Source organism: Anser brachyrhynchus, assembly GCF_964034855.1.
Source record: "Anser brachyrhynchus genome assembly, chromosome: 6".
Taxonomy (NCBI): domain Eukaryota; kingdom Metazoa; phylum Chordata; class Aves; order Anseriformes; family Anatidae; genus Anser; species Anser brachyrhynchus.
In genome coordinates this window covers 9,139,025-9,161,322 of record NC_137700.1, presented here as the reverse complement: position 1 = coordinate 9,161,322, position 22,298 = coordinate 9,139,025, and the positions used below count along the sequence as shown (strand labels likewise).

Here is a 22,298-nt window from a genome sequence, read left to right as displayed (position 1 = left end):
GTTTATCATTGTATCAGGCAGCCATATTAAGCAGTCAGAAAAACAAAAATTCACAACAATAAAGGTACGTCTTTTAAGGTTTTCTAATTACGTAACTAACCTCTACCACATAACTTCACAAAAACATGCCATTCAGTTAGCAAGGCAGGAAAGGGACAGAGAACCAATGCAGCCATTGGAGAAAAGAAAGGCTTGGAGGAGGGATCCTTGTTTTTTCTACTGTCTGAATATGATTTGCTCCCCAGCTTCTTCCTGTTCCTGAAACCCATGGTGGAAGATCAGTAGCAACAGAAGCAGAAGTCATGCCAGCCAGGAGTAAAACAAGTAAGCCTTGCAAATCCAGAGAGGGAACAGCACCACAAAGGTGAAATGCCAGTCTCATTTTGCCTCTCCAGACAACAGAGAGGATGAGGCAACAAGTGTAAGGACAGAAGTATCATTCTTCTGCAGATGTGTGGCAAAGGTGTAGGGGTGGGGGGGGGGGGGGGGGGGGGATTTGTTCACAGTATACCTGTAATATCACCAAGATGATAATTATCATTTAAAATTTCATTTTTAGTTGTCTACTGATTCAACAAATTTCATTCTGGTGGGAAAGGTTTTTCTTATTAAGAACAAAACCAGCATGTTTATTGATTTCTAAAGGGACTGTTAGCTGTTTTGTAGCTTCTAAATGGTTTATTTTAACTATTAGGAACAATCTGACATTAACAACTAACAATGTATAGGGAAATAATTTAGCATTATCAACAGTGGGTGTCTGATTGAAGACACGATCGACTTAGTCTTTCCATCCTACACTACAAGAAATGGTATGATGTCAGAATAGCTTTACTGGATCAGAGCAAAAGTTTCTGTAGTCTAGCACTTTTTGTCCTATAGTGTCCAAAAGAAAAGATCCATAAAAGAATAGAAAAATAGGACAATTAAATATGATGCTCTCCACTTGTGCTCTACCAGCTTCCTACCACTTACAGCTTAAGAACTTCCCAAACCCAGTATGGTTTGCACATATTAATAACCCTCAATGGGTTTTTCATGAAAAACTTTACCCACTCTCATCTTCAAACTAGAAAAACTTCTAGCATCCAACACATGACACCTTTTCCTTTTGCTTGCACCAGGTTCATAGTCCCCTCCCTCTACTTCTCATCACTGTAGATGAAGGAAGTGAACAACCAGTTTATCCCCACCTTCTCCATGCTGGTTGCGATTTCATAAACTTATTTTTTCTAGTTCATGGGAGTCTGCAATATTGCTGTATTTCAATTCTCCCCCCAAAAATAATAATAAAAAAGAAAAAAAAAGTAACCAAAAAAAAAAAAAGATTGTGACAATGTTACTGAGGACAACAAAAAGTAATCCCTCCTGAAAAGTCCTTTCTACCACATATTATTTCCAGTACCCAAATACCAAATATTGTATTTATAACCATAAAAGGAGAGAACAAATTGTATTTCTGAATTTGTCATAGTCATATCTCAAATTATTCATACCATGACTGTGATAAACTGGCACTCAAAAGCACAAAAATGACCATATTAAGATAAACATGAAATATACCGAGCGTGTAAACAAAGCACCAACTAAGGGTGGGCCCCCATGACTGGAAAAGAACACAAAAGGTACTAAAACAGTAGTAAGAAAAAACAGAAACTGGCTTGTGGACAAATATACGTCACTACACAAGTTACAACTTGACACTACAGATCAGAGAAATAAAGTGATATCATTCGTGCAGCTGGACTGCACTACTTCCTCTATTAACATTAACACTTGATGTTCTAGCATAAGTGCTAGTACAAAGTGCTCTTAATTTTATCACAATCTTAAATTGACAAAAACTTTTTGAAAAAGGTATGTTCAGGTATGGACAGGGGAAACAGTGACAATATTTGTTGGTTGGAATGCCTTGAGCATCCAAGCAAAGAGAAACACACAACAAAAATATGACTGAGCAGGACTTGAGTTATTACTCCTTTGGCAGCTTGCTAGCTAACGTTCAGAGAATACACTGGTCATGACATCTCCCTAAATTATGATTGCACAGGTAAAAGCAAGGAAGAACCAGAAATCTATAAAATCTATAGCCTCCTCCTCCCTTGCTGGGAAAGTCCTCCAGTGGCAATCACCGCCTCATTCACATGAAAAGCTAAACCGGTTTTGAGTCACTTGCTCATGCTGAAGAAAAAAAAAAAAAGCTTATTAGTGCAGTTTCTTAAACTTCACATGCAATCATTTATTTAAAAAAAATGTTTGTTTTTTTTTTTTCTTCATGTATCAAATAAAGCACAGGCCTGTAAATCTGTTTGGTTACCATTATTTAATAAACTACTTACTTGGTCATACTCTCTCTGGCATTTTTCCATTTTAAATAAAGATTAATTTGTGAGTGAATTCTAACGCTGTTACTATAATCAAAAGGAAAAAGTGCTTTCAGGTTTTCATTGGCTTCCCTGCATGTTCTAGTAGTATCTTTTTTTTTTCTTAAGCATAGTCGAATGAACTGTTTGAATATGTTTACTCTTTCAACTCCACAGCTTTGAAAACCTCACACTTTCTATCTGATCTACAACAAAGCAATAAGGACTGCAGAGGCTGACAGCATGGACATAATTAAAGACTACCATCAATAAACTGCCATGCTGAACAATAGTGACTTATAAGGCACTTCAAGATCAACCATTTACACTTAAAACTATTTCACTGAGAGGTCTAAAAAGGAGCAGCTTAGGTTGTTTTCATAAGAGATTGGCACAAAGAGAAATGAACTTCTATACCACTCAGTGAGTAATGCTAAAAGATTCCTGCTCTTTACCAGAAGATTTAAGTTTACATACTGGATACACATGCAATACTTTGTAGATGTCATCTCCAAATGAAGATCAAGAAAAAATCATGCCTACATTTATTGTTTTTACATAATCAGTAAAATATTGTCAGATGTTTGACACACATAATTCACGTATATGGCACATACATAATTCATGTGACTTATATACACAATATAGTTTATAGCTGACAATTAAGACTCCTACCTGGGCAATGTTATTATTGAAATTTTAATTGAGGAAACTTCAAGATTGTTTTGATACTCTAGCAGCATTAGTGGTAGTAGAGTGACATAAGCAAACACCATGCATACAAACTTGTTGTTCAAAACCACAGAAAAAAAAGTATCTAAATATCAAAGAGGCTCAGAACAAGGCACTATGTTTCTCATGTACCTACTTCAGCATGAGGTAAATTAAAACAGAGATTTCTCTGTCCTGAAAAGTGGTACAGCCTCAAAGTAGCCTCCGGAATTCCAAAATTTAAGTCACTCAAAATTACTGTATGCAAACAGTTGGAGATGCAAGTTTATACTTGTGAAGGCTGCAGTAATATATCCTTAAAACTACTTTTAAACAGATAAGCTATGATGGCTCTATTTTTCCTGGCTACACATATTTTAACAGCTGCTCCTTGAGAGCAAGCAGTAGGTTAGTGGCTGCACATTGAAAATCAATTATACAGGCTCATACACGCCACTAGTTCACAAATGTCAGTTGTGCAAGCAGATAGAAAATATTCTCAAAATATTTTCAGTGACCACATTTTGTGATTTTTATATGATTAATTAGACAAAATAATGTTTTGTGTCTTAAACCTACTCATCTCTTGTTATGGTCTCAGACATTCAAAAGTTGCTGTTCATTTCAGGTGTCACAACACAAGTATGGGAGGTGCCGCATCTGAACACACTTCTTTTTGCTTTTAACTTTGCAACTCATAAGAGTTTGCTTCAGGTCCAAAAAGACTTTGATGCAGAATATCTCCAGGCTGCAGTCAAAAAGGAGTTTCCTTTCTCCATCTCCCTTATTTGTCTCCACACATGCGTATTGGTACCAACTTCATTCCTGCACTGGTGCCAATGTAGGCATACTGTGGATCATCCCCAATTGACTCAGAAGACAACCAAGGGAAAGGATGGGAATAAACAGCCAGAGGGAAGCCAGGTAACCTTTTTTGATGACAATGAAAAATTAATGCCAAATCAGCAGATCAGCATAAAAGTACTGAAAAATAATTTGTCATTTTCTTTCTTGTTACTGCTTAGAAATGGAAAGAACCAAAAAAGATAGATATGTATATACCACTACTGTTCATCACTCCTTTATTATACATTGTATAACTTACTGTTTTTCATCTTTTTAAATGTGACCTGTGTACTGCAGTTTAAAATGTAAAACAGTCATATTCGGTCCTGACCTGACAGCAGTGTGAAAGGTAAATATTCAAAGATAAGGTAAATAAATGTAAGTTATCTGTGTGATTTAGTTTTTAAGAGAATACATTCTAATAAAGAGACTCAGAACCTAATAATTTGTAATTTTCAGAATGTTATACCATAGGCATATGCACAAACATACCACCAGTTTTTGTTTAATTTCAGACTGATTCCTTTTATATGCTGAACACAAAGCAACTGGGAAAATAATATAATGTTTTATTTCAGAATATCATGAAAAAATAGAACAGAAACTAAATTATAGCTAGATAAACCAAATCATAGCAATATTTAGGAAGTACTATAAGAAAAAATGCCGAAAAAATGCAAACACATTTACAATTAGCCTTGGAGTTAAAGAAACAGCAGTGGTAGTAGAAAGCTGACACAATGAGCCTGTCTAAAAAATCTCTACATTTCCCAGTAAATTGTACAAACCGAGTCCACCAGAGCAGGGTGAGGCCTCCAAATCTTAGCTGATGAGTTGACAACAGTAAGCCACGTAAATTTACTTTAGCAAGACCTGACTCTTCTTGGTTGTTTTGCTCTGTAGCTTCAGCTACTGAAGCTTTGTCTGTTCTGGCAAAGTTTGTCAAATTCCAAAGAGCTAGAAAAAAGCAAGTATCTCAGATTTAATATATATATATATATATATTCTTTCTTTAAAGCCTCTGCCAGAGCTTAATGAATTAAAGAGGTCTTAAAATAACAACCCAAAGAAAATCTAGACGTGCTTCTGTTATAATTTTATCCTGTCTACACTACACTTACTACAATGTTTGAGACATGGAGAGACATTTCCCATGGAGTAATCTTGTGATTTCCAACTTGAACATAAATTTAGTAAATACTTTATGAATGCTGCATAACCATTAATGTTCTGCCTTGCTTTGCCAAAGGCAAGAAAAGAAGAAAAAAAACACAGAAAAGTTGTTCTGTTCATTCAGTGGACACAGAGATAAACGCCCTCAAGAAGTCAAAAAGCAGGAAAGCAGGATAACCCCACTTAAATTTAGAAAACTCATGAACTTTCAGCCTGGATCCTGTTATGAGAAATTCTTAAGTAACTCAGAGAAATACTTGGCAAGTACCTTTACAGAAATGTGATTATTGATAACCTGGACAGATTTTAATTGCAAAAACTGGAACATGTTTCAACCCCTCCCATTTATATAGACTACATAACTTCACTGTTTAAATCATAAAATTCATGCTATACTAATTGCAAACTATTCAACTTTTCATTCAAATTTCTTGTTTTTAAATCCCATATCTAATGACTCACAGCAAATTAGTACATTAGCTCAAACAAAAGCTATGCAAGTAGACTGCAAAACTAGCAAAGCTAAGGTCAGCTTGTAGAAAAGCTTTTCAGTTGATACAAGTATAATGACATTCTCAAATGTCTATATGCAAGTTAATGCCTGAAAAAACTAATTTGTGCTGGATGACTGAGAGCATTTTTCTTAAAGCCAGACTACCTTAGTGTACACAGGCACTACCATCACAATTAAATAGAAGACTTCACTGACAATCTTTTTAAAGATGGACCACACTCTGCAGTGCAGCCTACAGACGTATTAAGGCACATTTAAGTGTTACATGGAATTGTCTAGTGCAGGGAGAAGTATCAACATCCATCTCACTTCACTTTGGCTAGAAAAACAAAACAATATATAAACCAAACTAGCCTAGTCAGTTATCTTCTGCTGTGGTTGCTCTGCAACGGATGAGGTCTGCAAGCAATGGCCCCATATAATTATGATATTGTTTCCACTGTTATTTTGAAATTAACCCACAGTTTTAACAAAGTCTCAGCAGTATAGATTCATTCATTCCCCTGCAGATTGGTTGTCCAATTTTTACTAAATGAGGTAAATTTTAATATTTATTCTGCATATTAGTTTGGGAACCAAGATTCTTTACCAGGTGATGAAACCCTCAATAGTATTTATTCATAAGCATCTTTCTAAGAGATGTTTCTAGTGAAAAATTCCCCCCAAATATCTGAAGCAAAATATTGCCGTTGAAAGTAGAGGAGTTTCCCATTTTCACATTCATACTCTGTCTTTTACACGAGGTACCATATCAAGCAACATAGTAAGTGATATTGATTGAAAAACAGAAAAATTAATAAGGAAATGAACAAGTAACAAAGCAGTAATTCATAAAGGAATTCTCAATATTATAAATCCCTAATTATCCTAAACTTTAAAGAAAATATTTTGACACAGAAAGCCTGTAATGCATGAGAAAAATAGCATTAACATCCTTCACAATCATAATAATCCTACGCCAAACTAGGAATGTATATAGGCATATATATAAGTACTGAGAAGATAGGGATTACAGAATTACAGGTATCACAGCAGTTTGTTGAAAAATTATTAGATTTATTACTACTAAAGTAGTCTGAATACAAGTGTTCCTGCTGTTATATCTGATCACCAGCACACTGCCAATTTTCTCTGCCACAGTCCTTTTTAAACACTGGGGAACTTGTTGCAATTAAGGGATTTTCTAACTTCTTTATAATTTGGTGATTTACTACACTTAAAAACATGACTGCATGAACCATATTCATTATCCTGCTGCCCCATACAACCTACTGGAACCACCAAACCCATTCCCAAACAGAACCCCAGGTTAGCACCTTTCCAACCATGCTTGCCACATTTGGTGTGTTGCTGCCAATGTACTGGACAGCTACAGTAAACCTCACAATGTATTTGCAGGCAGTCTTTTTAATGGTATGCTTTATGCCACAGTAATGCCTCACGATCTTCAGAAACATATTTAAAATTGCAGGCTATGTTACCTAAAACGATATTTCTGATTTTTTTCTCAAACTCTTCAATTTCTAAAACAAAATATCTAAAACCAAAAACCACTAGATTTTGACCAGTGAAAAAAACAGGAACCCCCTCATATTATAAAAGTTCTTATTAGTAGGACAAACCCACTCAATTACAGAATGGTGTCATCCTTACATTAACTCAGTCTCTTGCACTCCATAGTATCTCAAAACATATTACTTATTTCAAAAGGAATAGAGAATTTTCATTTCCTACTAGAAGGTGCCACAAGACTCAGGTTGGTGCAGTGCTTATACTAGTACAGTAGCACACAAGGGGAATGAAATGGGAGATGAAGCAAATTAAAACTGACTGTACAGAAAGTGCTTAAGTAGGTATGATGAATGCATTTGCTCAGGGTATTTAATCAAAGCACACTGTTTTTTTAATAAGTTTTTGAAGACTGACATATAGTCAAATGATTACTCAGAACACCGGCTACAGACAGCACACGAAATACAGCAGTCCACCACTGCCCACTGAAATAAACTTCCGAGAGATCTCACCTAGCTAATCACGGGTGCGGCTTCCTTCAGAAACATCAGCTTTCTCTAAGGGTTTCCCTTCAAAGGGCTAATCAAGCCTGATCTTGCTTAGCTTCTAGTACCTGACAAGATACTGCTCTCCCACACAAGGTGGTCTAGCAGGTAAATTTACAGCCCAATCCCCAGCAACTATGAGCTACATTCCAAGGTAGAAGATAAGGGAACATTGCTCAAAAGAAAAGTGATTTGGCACGCAGAGTCACAGATACCATTTTGTAGAATTGTATCCTACTGACTATAATACACAACTTATACCAAAGAAAAGTGCACGTACCTCATCACTTTCTAGTTCTGCATATTTTAATTTTTCATAATTGATCAAAGAATTTTGAAAACAGCTCATACAATCACTACAAGTGTACTTGTGCACAGAACCAATTCAGGGCCAGAAAAAGCTTCTGCTCTCCACATTCACCCACCTCCTAATTCCCTGACACCAAAATGGCATCTGCGCTGCAGCCCTTCTTCAGCTTTTCAACCTCATAAGGCAAGAGGTGATAAACAGCCTGCCTACCAGCTCCCCCATTATGCAGAGAAGCACTGTTATGCTACACTGTGCAGGTCATTTATAAGGTGATCCCAGTCAGAGAGAAAACTAAAAACCATTCTTTAATTATTTCTATACGCTAGTGAGTTAAGAGGGAGTAATCAACAATTTTCTTACTAAAGCAGACACCTCTCTCAGCTTCCAGCAAACAAGTTCTTCCAACCCACATGTTCAGCTCAGAAGCTTCAACTTTAAGAACAGAAATTTAAGCTTGAAGTGCTATTGAATATTGATCAATCCACAGATAAGGAAAAGCAGATATTTCATATTAAGTCCACACTCTCAAATGGACATAGAACAGAAAAGGAGATGAAAAAACTAACGGCAGAGCAACTCCACAAACTCTGACCCTCAGAAAAGCTAGCATGGGACATAGTTGAAAACAGCTGTATGGTCATGACAGGCTGTTTCAGACAAAACACATCACTAAAATGACAGGTACATCACTAGGGGTCAGCAACTTTCTGACCGTTTGGTCTCTGGAGAGCCTTGCTGTCCCTAAAGAAAACAAAAACAACTGCAATTGGTAGCCGTAGTCAAAAAGGTCTGTAAAAAGAAAACAATGCTCAACAGAAATAATCTTCTAATGTGTTGAGGGAGTTGTTTGCTGTTGTTTTGGTGGTTTTTATTTGTTTTGTTTGTTTTTTACATTGTTCAGTAAAAAAAACTTTCAATGGCCATACGGAAAATAGCAGTCTCTTAACTTTCAGTACATACCATTGGCTGATTCAGAACCTGAAGATTACCTACTTGTCCTTGAGTCCCCAAAGATATCATTGACTAATCAAGAGCTTCATAGATTTCAGAGCACACACAGCTGAAGTGCTTTGCAAAAGGAGTGCAGAAATAGTAGCCAACAGTTTTTCTAGATAACTTTCAAGTTTTATTTTTTATTTTTTACAGATAGCTGATGCAGTCTCTCCCAACACACCAATAAGTTGTGAAGGATATTCCTTTTAAAAAGTACTAAAGAAATTGGAAATGCTTTCTTTTTTTTTTTTTTTTTTGAACAGAAGGCAAGACAGGCCATGTCTCATATGCATATTTCATTTTCTGGCTATCATAAATTTCACATAGATTGAATACTTAATCTAGTCAAGAACACTCTAATGAACAATTAGAGGGTCATGTAAATCACTACCTCTGGCGTTCCAAATAATTTGACAGTTTTTGGCCTACCGCCAAACTGAATTTTAGGAGCCCATCACAAAGTTTTCAGAAACATCTTTACTTTTGGCCCTAACATGCAAAAATCAAGTAAAGCCAAAGATGTTAACAGTGAAAACATACACTGAAACTTTCTTCCAAGTAAACAGAGCATTTGGGAGTGGGGGAAGAGTATCCACACACAAGTGCAGACCTAATTGTTAACATTCTGCAAAGCTGTCCTCTCTTCATCCCCACTGCATGTATCTGAAGATAATATGAAATTACAAACAAACAAGCATTAAAAAATAAAATAAAATAAAATAAAATAAAATAAAATAAACAAACAAACAAAAAAAACACCACCACCATTAGCCTAACCTGTACTAGTGTCACATGAGATGCACATATCAAACACATACTACTGGGACTGCAAAAGGTATAGACTTCATTTGCAGTCTTGGCCATATATTTTACTGCTCTGCCTTTATAGGGTGGATAGGTTTCCTCTCCAATTTGAAATAATTTTTTATTCATGGGTTATACATTGAGTACCTTGTACCAAAGCATGACAGCAGGAAAGATGTACTCTTTAAATACTGCTAAATGAGTTTGCACAAGCTGATTTATCAATTATATTTTTGTTACTTCCATAGTTAGACTGGAACCAACTCATGGCAAAGAATCACTTAGTACAGGGAGCACAGCATCAACAAGATGTTATCATAACATAAATGAAAGACACACAAGCATCTCATTAGGAAAGATCTACTTCATATCTTCATATCATTCACATGACAACAAAAAAAAATTCATAAAATAAGCAGCACTCTACCAAAGCCACTTTTCTGGCCCCTGAATTTTTTGCACATTGTCATTTAAGAAACCAATCCTCACTTTTGATGGAGGATTCTAATTGAAAGAAATGAACTGCAGTTAGAAACAAAAAATCTACAGACTGGAAAAATGATAACATTACAATATGTTCTGATCATTAGGGAACTTACATACAACTTTTGGAATTATTATGAAGCTGCACTTTCCTGATTATATGGGGAATTGCTATTTGCTGACAAAGCCATTGACGTATACCTCATAGACCAGGACTGCTACCAGGGTTGTACTGTGACAAAATAAAAGGGAAGAAGAGAAATGTGGATAGAGCTGGATAAACCCTAGACCTGCCTCCTTTCCTACAAGAAGTGGAAACAAGTTTAAAAAAAAAATCCATTTGAAAAAGGGAATTAAAAAACACACACATAAGGAATTTTTTTGTCAAGGATCAACTATCATGTGAAACTATGGGACCATAGCAGGACAAAGAAAGATGAAGGACAAGCTGAGGAAAACTATACAAGAAATCTGGTTTGCCAGAAGTCACTGTTCTGAGCTAAAAGAACATTTAAGAGGCTGAATCAAATAGGTCTAAGTCAGTTATATAATTTTGTCTAGAAAACACACCTCCAGCACCTCTAAGTAGGGAGCAATTGTGTTTTACAGGATTGTGCAGTTTGCCTGCTTGTTTCTATTAACATCCACCTCTGAAGAGCTAAACTACTGACCCAGAGCAGCATCAGCAGCTGCAGTTTTGGAAAGGCTGTGTTTAAACTGCAGGAGAACAGGAAGGATTGGCAGTGGTCCCAGAGGTCAGCTACTAGACCAGGGGAGGTGCTGCAGAAGGTTGTCCATCCCAATAGGATTGTAAGGCTCCTAACTCTGCTCAGCTTCCACCATCTGGATCCAGGCAGGGATGTGGCAGAGCCTACAGGCACACCGTGGGTGGGCAAGCTCTGCCATGGAGCACAGTGTCTGCAGGCATTGACTGCACCCCCAAAATGCATAAGTGGATAAATACCTGAAAGTACACGAATCACTTGAAACTGAAATGTGAGCTACATGAATATGAAAAGAATACTAATAGTTACTCAGAAATGACATATTCATCAATCAGAAATGGAAAAAACTATGCAGGAGCACAGAAAAGTCATTAGGCAAAAGTGAAATATTCTGAAAATACTGCTTAATTGAAAGGTGAATGCAAATTAATACCTACATTTTAATATCTGCATATGCAAGGTGTTAGCTTGTCAGTTTAATCCCACTCCCCTTTCACTTCTCTGCAAAAATAGTCCAGCTGTCTGAATAGGTCCACATACCACTTGGATTTGTACTCAAGGAAGAAGTTTGGTATCAGTTTTAACAAGATCTCATTCTTAGTCATCAAGTCCTGACAACTTAGTAATACAGTTCTGATGGGCAAGTATCACATACCTCATTGGCATTCTTTGTTGCAGTTAAATCAATTACCACTGTTTTTGTATGTCAGTTCAAGGACCACCATAACATTTTTCATCAACTAGAAGAGTCAACCAAATCCATGTTTAAGATGTGTTACCGTGTTTGCGTATGGAGACAATGTAAGGCATCACACAGAATGATCAAATGAGACTAGGATTCCAGCTGGAAACTGCTTTGCTGGTTTCTGTCTATGCCTTGTTTTGCCCAGTAATTCGCCTATTCTCTCTACAAACTTATTGTAAGAAGGTACAGGGATTTGTTTGTTTGTTTGTTTGGGGTGGAAGGGAGTGCCAAAGCTTAACGATGTTGTATTTATATATTACTGTGTTTCTTTCCTAAATTTTCTGCTTTATATTTTTAGACTGAATTGGAGCAGTATCAGAATTTTATCAAAATGCATTATTAATACTTATTTCATACTGCTTCTAGTCAGTGATAATAGCCTGAACTTTGGCCACTTTGAGGAACAAGTGAATTAAATTTTGAGGAGGAAACCCCACCTCTGGAGACTGTATGTGACAAAATACCCAGCAACTTCCTTTGAAGCAAGCTGGTGGCTTTTTTTCCTGAATAAATTTTTACTTCTGGAACCCTAGAATGAACTTAAAATAGCGTTTGTTTATACTCAAAGTGCTAGGCAGATAGAGCATCTAGTTTCTGCTCAGTGTCATTTACACTTGCTCTTTTGCCTCATCCTCTTTCACCTTCTGGGCCCCTGGATTAGGTCCTTGTTGCAGAATGGGCTTCCTCTGGATTTGTGCAGGTGTGGTGCTGAGCAAAGGCCTTCACATTATCCAAGGCTGGTCAGCACTGCTAGGACTTAAATCAGTAAAACATCATTGCATTTAACGGTCGCGGCTGGGCTGAGGGTGGTAATAGGCTGTACAGCCACCGCTCTTTGAGCTGGTCCAGGGCAAGCTTCTCTCTTTATGCTGCCACCTCTTGTATTTCTCTCTGTCTCATACTTAACTCAAGGATATGGATCTTGAGCTCCCATGTAATCCAGATATTCCATATTTAACAATTTATTTTCTTATGTATAGACTGTATATGACATCATGTCTATGAGTACTAGAAGAAAGCAGAGAACACCAGCAAAGGGCTTCTTAACAGCTATGGGCCTGTAAGCCAAAAAAAAAAAAAAAATTCATTAAAAATTGTTTTGTTTTGTTGTCATGATTTTGCAGATCTAAATTCATTTCTACTCCTATAATTTACAGGGAGAAACACAAAGCTCTGTTTTTTCCACTGATGTAGTGGTAAGAGACCTTGGATGTAAAACACTGGCTTTTCCCCCAGCCATGCTGTTTTAACCATTTCCACTTTTAGAATATGTTAAATCAGAGCAAAATACCACACATCAATACTCAGACTTATATGAACGCATGAAATTACTTTCTATCTTCTCACTATCAAAAATATTTTACTGTTATTATATATAACTAGTTTTGGATATGTGTTTGTACATTGGAAAAGACCCCCAAAATATTTCTAGTAAGATTCCATTAAATAAGTTACCTGGAAAAGTCTGAAACCAAAAACAAAGAATCAGGCTATTGCACATAGCTGGCTGATTATTTATTTTGGATGACATCAATAAGTGTAACAACTAAAAAAATTAAACACACAGGTAGCATTCCTTAACTTACAAATTACTTACATCAAAAAAAAAAGAAAAAAAATAGAACTACTACAGCATAAAGAAAAAGCTGACTATGCAATCAAAAGCCCAAAGGACCCAATTTCTTCATAAAGTACCTGATGGACATTGTGACAGTCTGACTACCTTCTACCACCAATTTTTGGAACGTGAAAAATACTGTATGCTTCTTGCTGGTATGTGGTCCAAGATGACTCATAAATCTTCCTTTATCTCCTTCGTGGTGTTAGCAGAAAAGGATGAGTTGCTTTTTTCCATCTCATTCACATGTCTTTCTGTCTGTTACCCGTGCCCTTGAGCAAAGATTACTGATGCCCTGCCTTTGATATATGACACATCACATACAGCAGCTTTTCATCAAGTGAATTAACCCGAAAAAATGCAAACCTACCTGCCAGTTGCTTCCCAACTTTCCACTATTCCTTTGTGTACTTCTTTCCTAACACACCACACACAAGGCATGCAAGAACAAGGCTACCACAGACAAAGAAAATTATATTGTTATTGACTGGACCCTGACATAATTTACTGACCTATACTACTTAATATTTATCTTCATAACTGATTTCAATTGTAAAATATCTTGTTAGTCATATTCATAGCCTGAAAAAATTATGCATTTAGAAATCAGAGGATGAAATATTTGATCAGATCACCCCAAATTATTGTTCTGAGTCATGTATAATAACTGCAACTCATGTAACGCATTACCGATACAGCTCCGCAAACAGTTCTGCAATGGTAATCAATGCAGAATCAATCAGTATGCTGGATAGTTTTTTTTTATTACAATTTTAAAAATACTTTAATATTCCAAAAGCACTAATATCTCAAAATGTTGACTTTCCTCACACTGCTTGAAATGTTCACAAGGGATTTTTAATATATGAAATTAAAATTCCATTGCACTCTTTTGTTTTCCTTAGCTGTGTTCTTTTAAGAAAAATAGGCAATAAATGCATCTGTGAGGTGTTGTTCTCTTTTCTGTATATACCTTCAATCTAACATTTTTAAAGATGCCAATTAGATAACTACTATGCTGCTAATTAGCAAGATTCACACACTAACCTCTCAGAGTTTTTCTGCTTGGGATTTTTTTCCACAGAAGATTATTAATTGGTTCACATTTGTAATTGACTACTAACACACTTTCAGAGAAATTTAAATACAGAAGTTCCTAAATGCCTCAGTGCTTCTCAGGACAGGAAAGTAAACTCCTGATATAACTCAGTTCAACAAAGCAAAGCTCCACGAAACACGTGGTGCACCTTTCATAATGAAAAAATTAGATTTTTTTTCTTTTATCAAAATTGTATTATATCTTCTAATGAAGGCAGTGACTGAAAAACATAAACATTGATATATATTTTCCAATGAATTGGCCTAACAGTAACACGTAAAAATAGGATTAATGGTACAAAGCATGTACTATATAAAAATAGCCTGTAGAAAAAAGCATTAAGCAATTACAACTCTAGCACTGAAGGCTCCAATATTATAGGGTAATATTTCCTTAATGTTAGACTTCATTAACCCTAAGATAATCTCTCATAAATTTTGCTGATTTTTAAGGAGAAAAAATAAATTATGTTTATTAAACTACTGAATATGTTTATGAAAACAAGACATAATCTAATGCTATAAACTTCTTGTCTTTATCTGAATAATCAAAAAGCTCATAAATAAAATATCATATAACAAAGTGAGTGTTAAAATTCATTACCGTAATAGCTATGCTCATGATCTATTTCATTAACACTCCTCCTTTCTTTGAATAAATGGGTTCTTTGGTCTACCAGAGCAAGGCCATTTACAAGACAAAATACTAAGCTGCTTTTCCTCATTTTCCCTTATCTGCTCTATTCCCAACTTTCTAAATTAATTCTTCCTTTAAATCTTATTGTTCCTTCCAATGTAACTCACAGCACATTAGAGAAACTTGAAAGAAATATAAGCAAAGAAATGGGTCTACGGAGTATAAGTTAATTAGGAGTCTAAGTGACTGGTGATGAGACTTGATGGCATGTAGCTTAGGAATGAATTTAAGAAGCTTAAGTTCATTTAAAAATAAAATATAAATATATCAGAAGTTCAAAAGAAGACATACCTCAAATTAAGTCATGCTAATGTTTCAGCCCCAACACCAGTTAAAGATAATAATATGTGACAGCACAGTGATTTTATCTCAAAAGTTTCTTCTCCCTAACATGTATTAGAGAAGCTAGTAGCTGTTAGTAAGGTGGCACTTATGGACACTCACAATTAAACACTACCAACTGCAAAAGTCACCATCTACAATCAAGTATGTAATTATGTTGTTAAACTTATCACAGTATGCATTGATAACCCCTTTCAGAACATACTTTTCCATCCCCAAAACAACAGGAGCATCTTTATATCCACTGCCCTCAAACTGATTTTTTTTCCCTCCACTTTTGCCCATTTCATGTATAGGACATGATCTAGAGAAATCCTCCACAAAAAAAAAAGGGGGGGGGGGGGGGGGGGGGAGGGCGTTGAAAGGACAGAACTTTGGGAGACGCACGACAGAATAGCTATGAATGACAGAATAGCTATGAACTATTTTGCTGGAAAATGTATACCTGCTTTAGCACAGGATCATGGGGAACTAGAACTAACATTTTTCTTACAAAATGTTTTTGGTTTTCATTCAGAGAAAAACCACTGCAACTACTCCTGATGCTGCTACAAACAGCTGGGAAGGGGTCAGTCTCACATCTCGCATAGGACTACAGCATTGGCTCTCTGAGGGTCACTACTCATGAGGAGAAGTCGCAGTATCTATGAGGTGTCAGCTGAAAAGTGCCATTAACCTAGTAAGTGTTTAACTCGCATTGCTCATTGCCTTCCCAGAACTTCAAAAAGTGTGTAGAGGATAGCACAGGTTTTAAACATACATTCTGGGCCCCTGCATTCATTCATACAGCTTCTTCCCCACAATTTAAACAGATAAATTTGCCACAGGAGAACACTGTTTATTAAAGAAAATGATACAGAATTAAATGCTAAGGATAACGGTATCTTTTATAAGGCCAACTGATACAACTGCAGAAAATAAATAAAAAAAAATAGACAAACTTTTCAGGCTCCCCTAAATCACTATTTTCAACTTGATCAACTAGATATACCATGCACTGCAACTTCTAATTATTGTCATGTTAATAGTTAACCTCTAAGTCTATCAGCAATTATGGTTATAAAAATCTGAATATAGAGTAGTATGTTTCCATAGCAAATCATAACACAGAACACATGGGCCCCTCTGCAAAATTCCTTGGTCATACTGTTTTCAGTACTGCCTTCATCAGTCCCATCTGACCAGCCTCACGAGGCGTACTTTCCCCTGAAGCCCACATTGAGAACTACCCACACATAAAATCAGTATGCATGGCAAGGGTCTGCATTCTTTTATCTGGGGAGAACAGTGAAGTAGAGATTACAAATACATAAACAGTTAAAGAATCAGCAATGGTTTGTGATTATCATTATTGATAATGATTAGTGACATATTTTAAGAATGTTCATTTTACAAAAAGTCAAAAAAAAAAATACCCCTGAAAGCTTTTAGAGTTATATCTCTATTAGTGTAAAAGTCACGCTCAATTCTGGGAACTCCCAAAACCCATGAATGAAAGCAGAACACAGGGCAAGATGCAGAGCTTCAAAATCATCAATATCACTCCCTTTAGTTGTGCACAAAGATAAAGTATTAGATATAGTACATAAAGCATTAATAAATTATTAGAAGCTGTTAAAAGTATTATAGATAAGCAGTTTGCGCATTATTGATTATGTAATCTACTGGACTGTATAACCACTTGGTATAATGGACTGCTATCCATTCAATGACTAATGCTGTGAACTGCGCATGCACACTAATGCGGAACGTATCTCATTTTCTTTGGTTGCATGCATACCCACTATGGACAGTGCTATTCTGCATGCTTTGAAATGGGAAGAGGCTAATGACAGTACTGAGATATCACTGAGGACTATGGCATTCAGTCTTAACTGAGAACCATTCAGAAATTGCTCACGCTACACTTCCAGCAACAGCTGCAACGCAAGGACCAATGACTTTAATATTGCATATTTGTGTGTAACTTATATTGCCATGCAGCGTAGGTAGCCTTGCATTCAAGTTGGTCAAAACAGTTCTGGAGGGAAAGAAAATTGAAAGAGACCTGAGATGTCAGAATCAAATCAGAGCTGATGAATGATCTAATCTACAAAACTTTACTATACAGGAAGTCTATCTCAACGGACACAAGTAGAAAAAAGAAAAGAAAATATATCAAAGGGAGAGTTTGCATTAAAAATATGACTTTAAAAAGGCTGTGGATGGTCCATGATATGTAATAAGTCATCTGTCTCTCTTAATAAAGGAGAGTCATTATTTACTAGTGAACTAATAACAATAACTGTGACAAGCAAAAACAACAAAGCCCATTAAAAAAATGTATTAAAAAGCTGTTCAGAGCAGTTAGGCTGAAAGAGGACATATTCAATGTTTTAGCTGAAAAAGCATTTAGATTTACAGTCTGCTCTAACACAGCCTCTATTAAGCATTGGGAAATGAAACAAACATCAAGAACTCATCCTCATCCCCAACTTTTACAATCAAATAGGAAAAAATATTATTTTTAAAGCATGAATTGAAGTCACAGGAACGTGTTTAATACTTTGGACTGATACCCATTGATGTCATAGTGAATGTGGCCTTTCAACCAAATATACTGATGTTGCAATACTACATCATTTTTGGATGCTATAACTTAAAGCATGTCTCATGTCTTCTCATGTCTCATGTAAAGCACATTCCCAAATCCAGGTTTTCTATAGTCCATTATCTATATCTGGTGTTCTTTCAAATATTTCAGTCTTCTTGCAGGTGATGCAGTCAAGTGTTATGGAACTAAGAATGAGGATACCATTAAACTGCTTTACTATATTATTTTTCCATGTCAATAACACATGGGTTTTATCACTACTAGGACAATCCTTACAAAAATAAACTGTCAAACACACACCATATATCTAGGTAATGCTACTAAAACTACACTTGCAACGTCTTAAAGAACACAAGATTTATTTACTAATATTTTAGGATATCAGCCTCATTCAAACCTGAAAAATAAGAAAGAGATTCAATTCACATAAAAATGCAATTAAGGTATTTAAAGATTTATTTGTAAATGTTTCATGTTTTCTTGATTTTGAAAAAGAGAAACTACTACCAATCTTAGACATTACCACATCTTTTAAACACTGGGATTAGAGGGGTTTTTACTTGAAAAACAGAGTATGACAAAACAAAAGAATATTACTTAAAAATGATGTTTCGAGTTTTAAATCAAAGACTAATGGCAGAATCTACCGATGCTTGTGTTAACTTGCCATTAAAGAAAAAAAGTCAACTATAACTTGGTTTTAACTAATTTGACTTGAGTAATACCTGTTCCTATTAGTCATTTAAAGACGGTTTTCAGCAAATTTTAATATACTTTTCCAAATAAAATTCCTACTTTACAACATGTTTAGGAATATTGTAAAATACTATGATTTTCCCAGTCAGAAATGTCAGCTTTCATTCTACAGGCATAAGACTGAAACTGATCTGATAAAGCTATAAACTGATATGCAAAGCAGATATTTAATCAAATCACTCTAGCTTTGCTTTGATTATATATATCAAATCTTAAAAATCATTACATCAAACAATAAGCAAATGGATATATTATCTGGTGAAAGATTCTGGTAAACATTACAGAACTGATTAGTTGATTTTCCACAGGGAAAAATTTTTTATGGTCACTACCTATTTGAAGGGGTGATTCCAAATAAGGGCACCAAACAACAAATATGTCTTTGCTGACAATGCTAAAGGTTGTAATGCTTTGGGGAAAACAGAGGACTTTCCTTTAAGTGTTCAAAATTTACTCAAGTAATACCGTAACTACATCTATTTCACAAAAACAGGAAACTCACTTTAACTATAATTTTAATCTTAATAGTGATTTTAGCCTCTTAATCAAATTATTTTTTTCTGAAGTCATTTTACTGCTAATAAATGAAAGACATGAAAAATAAATTGCATAATAAAGCATGAAGGGTATACAGTTATGAGATATCATGCCCCTGAGAAAAGCAAGCACTGTTTTATGTTCAATGGGAATCTTAAGAAAATCATGAAAAAAAAAAGATAATATTCTTCAAACAATTAACCACTTTTTTTTTTTTAAATAAGAGGCAATTTTTAAAATACTATTGCTTCTCAAGCAATGAGGCAAAGCTATAAACTTATCAGTAGTACAAGCAAGTACAACCATCTTTTCCTTAGTGATTTCTAAAATACTTAAAATAATTATTGGAAATATATCTTCCCTATCATCTAGGCCCTTCAACAATTGACAATTATGTAAGTAGAAAACCACTTCACTTTGTCAGCTATTAATGCCCCCAGTGATTTTACTGTCGACATAGTTTAACGACTTACTAAACAGTATCAAAATTATTTTTTACCTTTTCATTTTTTATTTTTATTTCTTCCAAATTTCACAGGAAAAAATGTATCCCAACCATTTTCTCAGCTGTGATAAGCTGGAAATGAAGCAATTTCCTTATAAAACTAAATCCCACCTCCTGGCACAAATGATATTTCTTTTAGTCACTTACGTTCAACAAAGTGCAGCTAGTTTGAGCTGATAGCAGAAAGCTTGTCTGGCATGTGCATCAGATCTTACTCCAAAGCTGAAACCAGTAACAACAGGTTGGAGATGTTCACCCCTCACAACAGTCCCTCACAAGTACAAGAACCTCCTAGGACTTCCTTTGAAGCAACATTAGGGCACACATACCCCATACAATGGGATGAGCCAGGCAAGGACAAGACACCACAAGGCTCAAGTAACACAGAGCACTGATCTCTCTCATCTCAAAATGCTAGGGAAATAAATAAATAAATAAATGTTTGGAAACAACTAAAGAAACCTCATTATTTTCTAGCCTATGCACCTCGATAAACTCAGCCTGGTGTTTTAAAACAGCTGTGTTTTATCAAAGGGAATCCCAAGGATTTCCTTAGCATGGGTTAAATCTCACTTCTGGCTCTGTCCTTTTGTGAACTGGTTTAAGAGGAGCTTTATTATTTCTGTATAGCTTGAGTTTATATGTAAAATGGAAGACAGCATGAGAGCAAGTGTGTGAGAAAGCAAATGCACAGGAGAGAAATGCAGACTTTTTAAGCACTATGCAAATAGCCCCAGCTCCCCATGTATCAGCCAAACACATTTTTTGCCTATCCAGATAAGCTTCAGTTTATCAAGGCAGACCAGTTATTCCCCAAATTCCACACTACTGCAACTTTGGGATATTCAGTGAAAATGCTAGGAGATCAGTTTAAAGTGAATAAAGTACTTCTTTAGAAATTGACTAGTGAGCTTGAGGAGTTTTGTGGCACAGGAGGCTGTAAAAGCAGATGGTATCAGCAGATACAAACAGGAATGCTACAAATTCATGGACAGTGGATCAATACATGGATGTGCAGAGGGATGGATGCCCTAACATCCTTAATACAAGGAAGCTGGGAAGCTGGACAAGAACAAGTGGCCAAATTTGCATGTTCTTCCTGAACAGCAACTTATTGCAACTGTCAGAGACTGGATGATAACCTAGATGGACTTGTCCTCAGTCATACCATGATGCTTGTTAGGAACTAATATTTTACGCATGCAAAGACGTGAAACATTTTCTTTCCAGCTCAGTATGGATGTATGCTCAAGCATAAATGCAAACATTACATCTGAAAACTTACTCAAATTATTTGTGCTCAGACAAGGTATCCCACCTTCAGAGCTGCTACTTAAGTCAGTGTACCACTTGAAACAGAAGTAAAATATAACTATGGCAATAAACTAATGCCAAACTAGAATTAGGAGTAAGGACAATTTTGTCCTGTTTATAACAGAAGTGGTAACAAATAGACACCAGACAAACCCATCTATTTTTTAGCACAACTATTGGTGTGAGACATTCCCTTAAAAAAAATGCAGAAAATGAAAACTTTACCCAGCCCCTTTGACAAACAATGTCCATACTATCCCATTTAGCTGAAGGAATACAAACCAATGTAAAACCTTTCACTATTACTTTAAGGCAATTTTGTTCCCCGAGCAAACTCTTGGCTTCTTTGCAGTGCTTAACACTGTGCAGTACGGCAATGCGTAGAGAAAACATAAAGCTTTATCCAAAACAGATAAAGCAACTAGCAATCATTTTGGCTCAAGAAGAAGCCTAACCAACTCCCAATTTACCAGACCAACAGGTAGATATTGAAAGAGAGAGAGAAAAAAAAAAAAGGTATGTGAAATAAAAAGATTAAATGGTTCTTAGGATCCTGATCAACAACACCAGAACCCATTCTTCTGTGCTCGCTTGAAGACATGATACTGCAGCAGAGTATTTTGAACAGAATAAAAAAGCTAAGATATTCAGGTGCCAGGATACTTTCTTGTCATTCTAACCAGTCCAAATAAAAGTGTTTGCCACACTTATTCATACTTGTTTAAACGTTTGAAATGGTTATAGCAATCTCCACTTTTTAGCGCAAGCACTCCTTTACACTGTTACAGTTCTCATATTTTATCCTAAGTGTATCTGTGTTTCTATGATAAATAAGCTGTTTTTTGTACCTAGCTATTTCTCTGCACGGATATATATATGCATGGTTCGTACGTGTGCAGATGAGACTATTTAAAGAGCGCAGAAGCTTTCCTGATGGTCTGAATAGATTGAACAACAGCAAAAACATTACTGCAAGTAAGATTCTTCATTTTTATACACTACTGTGTATTTTTTATGATTCGTGTCTAAGATCCTGTTAAATATTTAAACAACAATACAATACCAGTAAGTAAACTCTTTAAATCAGGCATTTTCTATACTGTATAGTGGGAAC

The 22,298-nt window shown here is 35.7% G+C and overlaps 2 protein-coding genes and 1 long non-coding RNA gene across 7 annotated transcripts in view; 1 reads left to right on the top strand and 2 right to left on the bottom strand.

Annotated features, from left to right (window-relative positions):
- Positions 1-22,298, bottom strand: part of LRMDA (leucine rich melanocyte differentiation associated) — a 668,732-nt gene that overhangs the window by 460,025 nt on the left and 186,409 nt on the right.
- The window catches only part of LOC308197317 (uncharacterized protein), a 296,269-nt gene that overhangs the window by 135,311 nt on the left and 138,660 nt on the right, over positions 1-22,298 (bottom strand). Inside the window, exon 4 of one of the 5 annotated variants that reach the window (XR_013952806.1) lies at positions 9,203-22,298. This exon is cut by the window's right edge and continues 15,852 nt beyond it. The exons of the other annotated variants lie outside the window; for them this stretch is intronic. The gene's annotated coding sequence lies outside the window, so the exon portion shown is untranslated. Of the gene's footprint in view, positions 1-9,202 lie in introns of those variants that run through there. 5 annotated transcript variants of the gene reach the window in all.
- LOC308197320 overlaps positions 16,032-22,298 on the top strand; it is a 49,268-nt gene continuing 43,001 nt past the window's right edge. The window contains exon 1 of the long non-coding RNA XR_013952813.1: positions 16,032-16,158. This is a non-coding gene — a long non-coding RNA (uncharacterized lncRNA). The remainder of the gene's footprint in view (positions 16,159-22,298) is intronic.